General features: G+C 46.5%; 1 non-coding gene across 1 annotated transcript; it reads left to right on the top strand.

The window, feature by feature from the left end:
* Window positions 1–2,019: 2,019 nt before the first annotated feature.
* trnap-agg (transfer RNA proline (anticodon AGG)) lies at window positions 2,020–2,110 on the top strand. Its single transcript is given in 2 exon segments — window positions 2,020–2,055; window positions 2,075–2,110. It is a non-coding gene; the product is annotated as a tRNA-Pro (tRNA).
* Window positions 2,111–5,507: the final 3,397 nt, after the last annotated feature.

A 5,507-nucleotide genomic window follows, 5' to 3' on the forward strand; every position in this document is an offset into this window, starting at 1 on the left:
TACAATGTTGAAAATGTACAATCAGCTTAATGTAAGCAAAAGGCCTTGCGCTGCTCCAGTTGAGGGACTGTCAAAAATGGTTGGTTTGAAGCCAGATTCAGAACAGAAAAAGTGTCGCTCAGTTAATTGAATGGCCGCGGCAGGACTCGAACCTGCAATCGTCTGATAACTGAAAAACCTCGCAACCGAAGTCAGACGCTTTATCCATTAGGCCACGCGGCCACTGATGCGGCTGTACCTCTTTTTATGGGGAGAATTGTGAGCAGATTCAAGTAAAATGCTCGCAAAAAGAAGCGGATTGAGGAAAAGATAAACATATTTTAACTGAATGAACAGGACTTCTGCGAGCTGGGTTTGCACCAGCTCAGGGAATCGCAATGCAACTTGAAACATAACATCGGCGGCTCGTTGGTCTAGTGGTATGATTCTCGCTCAGGGAATTTCTGTGGCTTAAAATGCGAGAGGTCCCGGGTTCAAATCCCGGACGATCCCAGTCACATTTCGTTAAACTCAACACCTCAGTCATGAAAGCTGAAATCGCTCTACTTTAAAAAAAACGGAATGATCCAGGACTGTGAGCTCTGCCATTTTAAACAGACACAGAATGATCCGGGACTGTAAGCACTCCCGGTTTAAACAGACCCAGAGTGATTAACAACTGACCACGAGCCATTCCATTAAAGACAGGCCTGATTTTCAATGCTTAAGAAAGCGATGGCAACATAAATCGGACTGTTTCTATAATAGGCGGCCGATTACAATGCCCGCTCTTCTGCTGGACGACAAATTGAAGGTTTACTCCATTATAATTTTTCCATTTATCTCCGTCATTTCTCTCCAGCCAAATGACCTGAGTGTAGGTGTCAGCCGTGCCTCAGCTGCAGCCAAGTCAAGCAGCACTCCAGAGATTTGAGCACATAATCCAGGCTGACACTCCAGTGCAGTACTGAGGTAGTGCTGCACTGTTGGTGCCCCCGTCTTGCTGGTAAGACGTTAAACCGGGCCCTCCGATCCCATGAGAGTATGCCGAAAAGAACGAGGATTTCTCGCCCATTATTTAGCTCTCATCCAAAGACACTAAAACAGAAAATCTCTTCATTAAGGTTGATCAATATTTTTGAAATTACATTGCCTCCTGAAGGAGAAATTTATGTTTCTGCTCCCTAAACATTTGCCTCTGGTCCCGCTACTCTTTCATTCGGTGACAATCTCAGCAGAAGAAAGGAGGAGTTCGACAATCTCCGAATCACGATCACTGCTCCACATTCATTCAAGATGTTTAAGAATTGCAGTGGTCTCTTTTAATTTTAACAAGATATGAGTAATGCATGGGGCACAGACCAGGAGCACCAGGGCGATTCTGACGAAATTGCATTTGAAAGTTTATTTTAGGCAAGTTTCAGTTAAAATCTCGGAAAGGGTACCAGTATCAAACGTAATAACGACGAGGATGGGATCCGCATTCTCGATGAACAGGCCATCGCCTCAACCTCTCGGCCACCTCGTCACAACCATGCACTGCTCTCAGCCATTCCATTTCCTGGTTTTTGCATCTAAGCAGAAATACCCTGAAAGAAAGTCCACTTCACCGCTTATCCTGCCCATGCACACAGATCTACAATGTTGAAAATGTACAATCAGCTTAATGTAAGCAAAAGGCCTTGCGCTGCTTCAGTTGAGGGACTGTCAAAAATGGTTGGTTTGAAGCCAGATTCAGAACAGCAAAAGTGTCGTCCAGTTAATTGAACGACCGCGGCAGGACTCGAACCTGCAATCGTCTAGATAACTGAAAAACCTCACAACCGAAGTCAGACGCCTTATCCATTAGGCCACGCGGCCACTAATGCGGCTGGACCTCTTTTTATAGGGAGAATTGTGAGCAGATTCAATTAAAATGCTCGCAAAAAGAAGCGGATTGAGGAAAAGATAAACATATTTTAACTGAATGAACAGGACTTCTGCGAGCTGGGTTTGCACCAGCGCAGGGAATCGCAATGCAACTTGAAACATAACATCGGCGGCTCGTTGGTCTAGGGGTATGATTCTCGCTTAGGGAATTTCTGTGGCTTAAAATTGCGAGAGGTTCCGGGTTCAAATCCCGGACGAGCCCAGTCACATTTAGTTAAACTCAACACCTCAGTCATGAAAGCTGAAATCGCTCTACATTAAAATAAAACGGAATGATCCGGGACTGTGAGCTCTGCCATTTTAAACAGACACAGAATGATCCGGGACTGTGAGCACTCCCGGTTTAAACAGACCCAGAGTGATTAACAACTGACCACGACCCAATCCATTAAAGACAGGCCTGATTTTCAATGCTTTTGAAATCGATGGCAACAGAAATCGGACTGTTTCTATAATAGGCGGCCGATTACAATGCCCGCTCTTCTGTTGGACGACAAATTGAAGGTTTACTCCATTATAATTTCCAAGATTGATGAACAACTGACCACGACCCATTCCATTATAGGCAGGCCTGATTTTCAATGCTTATGAAATCGATGGCAATATCAAACGGACTGATTCTATAATAGGCGGCCGATTACGATGCCCGATTTTCTGTTGGACAACAAATGGAAGGTTTTTCCATTTTAATTTTCCCCTTTATCTCCGTCATTTCTCTCCAGCCAAATGAACTGAGTGTTGGTGTCAGCCGTGGCTCAGCGGCAGCAAAGTCAAGCACCGCTCCAGAGACTTGAGCACATAATCCAGGCTGACACTCCAGTGCTGCACTGTTGGTGCCTCCGTCTTTCTAGTAAGACGTTAAATCGGGCCCTCCGATTCCATGAGAGTATACCGAAAAGATCGAGGATTTCTCACCCATTATGTATCTCTCAACCAAAGACACTAAAACAGAAAATCTCGTCATTAAGGTTGATAAATATTTTTGAAATTACATTGCCTCCTAAAGGAGAAATATAATTTCTGCTCCCTAATCATTTGCCTCTGTACCCGCTACTCTTTCATCGGTGACAATCTCAGCAGAAGAAAGGAGGAGTTCGACAATCTCCGAATCGCGATCTCTGCTCCACCTTCATTCAAGAAGTTGAAGGATTGCAGTGGTCTCTTTTAATTTTAACAAGATATGAGTAATGCATCGTGCACAGTCCAGGAGCACCAGGGCGGTTCTGACGAAATTGCATTTCAAAGCTTATTTTAGGCAAGATTCAGTTAAATGCTCGGAAAGTGTACCAGCATCAAACGTAAAAACGACGAGGATGGGATCCAAACCCTCGCGTACAGAGCACAATGGATTAACAGTCCATCGCCTTAACCTCTCGGCCACCTCGTCTCAAACATACACTGCTCTCAGCCAATCCATTTCCTGCCTTTTGCATCTAAGCAGAAATACCCTGAAAGAAAGTCCACTTCACCGCTTATCCTGCCCGTGCACACAGATCTGCAATGTTGAAAATGTACAATCAGCTTAATGTAAGCAAAAGTCCTTCCGCTGCTTCAGTTGAGGAACTGTCAAAGATGGTCGGTGTGAAGCCAGATTCAGTACAGATAAAGTGTCGCCCACTTAATTAAACGACCGCGGCAAGACTCAAACCTGCAATCTTCTGATAACTGTAAAACTCACAACTGACGTCAGACGCCTTATCCATTAGGCCACGCGGCCGCTGATGATACTGCGCCTCTTTTTAAAGGGAGAATTGTGAGCAGATTCAAGGAAACTGCTCGCAAAAAGAAGTCATTAACAACTGACCACTCATAACTCTTGTGCCAAAGCCTATTGCATTTAAAACAGACATTTTTTTTTATTATTCATTGATGGGATGTGGGCGTCGCTAGCTGGTTGGCCTGCATTTAGTGCTTATCCCTAATTGCCCTTGAGAAGATGGTGGTGAGCCGCATTCTTGAACCGGTACAGTCCATATGGTGTAGGTACTCCCACAATGCTGTTAGGAAGGGAGTTCCAGGATTTTGGCCCAGCGGCAGTGAAGGACCGGCGATACAGGTCCAAGTCCGGATGGTGTGCGGCTTGGTGGGGAACTTGTAGGTGGTGATGTTCCGATGCGTCTGCTGCCCTTGTCCTTCTAAGTGGTAGAGGTCGCGGGTTTGGAAGGTGCTGTTGAAGGAGCTTTGGCGAGTTGCTGCAGTGCATCTTGTAGATGGTACACACTGCAGCCACAGTGCGCTGGTGGTGGAGGGAGTGAATGTTGAAGGTGGTGGATGGAGTGCCAATCAAGCGGGCTGCCTTATCTTGAATGGTGTCGAGCTTCTTGAGTGTTGTTGGAGCTGCACTCATCCAGGCAAGTGGAGAGTATTCCATCACACTCCCGACTTCTGCCTTATAGATGGTGGAAAGGCTTTGGGGAGTCAGGAGGTGAGACACTCGCCGCAGAATTCCCAGCCTCTGGCCTGCTCTTGTAGCCACAGTATTTACATGGCTGGTCCAGTTCAGCTTCTGATCAATGGTAACCCCTAGAATGTTGATAGTGGGGGATTCAGCGATGGTAATGCCATTGAATGTCAAGGGGAGATGGTTAGAGTCTCGCTTGTTGGAGATGGTCATTGCGTGGCAGTTGTGTGGTGCGAATGTTACTTGCCAGCCCAAGCCTGAATGTTGTCCAGGTCTTGCTGCATATGGACACGGACTGTGTCAGTATCTGACGAGTCTCGAATGATGCTGAACAGTGTGCAATCATCAGCGAACATTACCACTTCTGACCTTATGATGGAGGGAAGGTCATTGATGAAACAGCTGAAGATGGTTGGGCCTAGGACACTGCCCTGAGGAACTCCTGCAGTGATGTCATGTGATTGAGATGAATGACCTCCAAGAACCACAGCCAACTTCCTTTGTGCTAAGTATGATTCTAACCAATGGGGAGTTTTCCCCTTGATTCCCATTGACTTCAGTTTTGCTAGGGCTCCTTGATGCCACACTCGATCAAATGCTGCCTTGATGTCAAGGGCAGTCACTCTCATGTAACCTCTTGAGTTCAGCTCTTTTGTCCATGTTTGGACCAAGGCTGTAATGAGGTCAGGAGCTGAGTGGCCCTGGAGGAACCCAAACTGGGTGTCAGTTAGCAGGTTATTGCTGAGTAAGTGCAGCTTGATGGCACTGTCAAGGACACCTTCCATCACTTTGCTGATGATTGAGAGTAGACTGATGGGACGGTAATTGGCTGGGTCGGATTTGTCCTGCTTTTTGTAGACAGGACATACTTGGGCAATTTTCCACATTGCCGGGTAGATGCCAGTGTTGTAGCTGTACTGGAACAGCTTGGCTAGGGGCGCAGCTTGTTCTGGAGCACAGGCCTTTAGTACTATTGCCGGAATTTTGTCAGGGCCCATAGCCTTTGCAGTATCCAGTGTCTTCAGCCGTTTCTTGACATCACGTGGAGTGAATTGAATGGGCTGAAGACTGGCATCTGTGATGCTGGGGACCTCAGGAGGAGGCCGAGATGAATCATCCACTCGGCACTTCTGGCTGAAGATAGTTGCAAATGCTTCAGCCATGTCTTTTGCACTCACGTGCTGGGCTCCACCATCAT

This window comes from Somniosus microcephalus, unplaced genomic scaffold, assembly GCF_052327205.1.
Source record: "Somniosus microcephalus isolate GS21.2 unplaced genomic scaffold, FLI_Smic_1.0 unresolved_chr1, whole genome shotgun sequence".
Taxonomy (NCBI): Eukaryota; Metazoa; Chordata; class Chondrichthyes; order Squaliformes; family Somniosidae; genus Somniosus; species Somniosus microcephalus.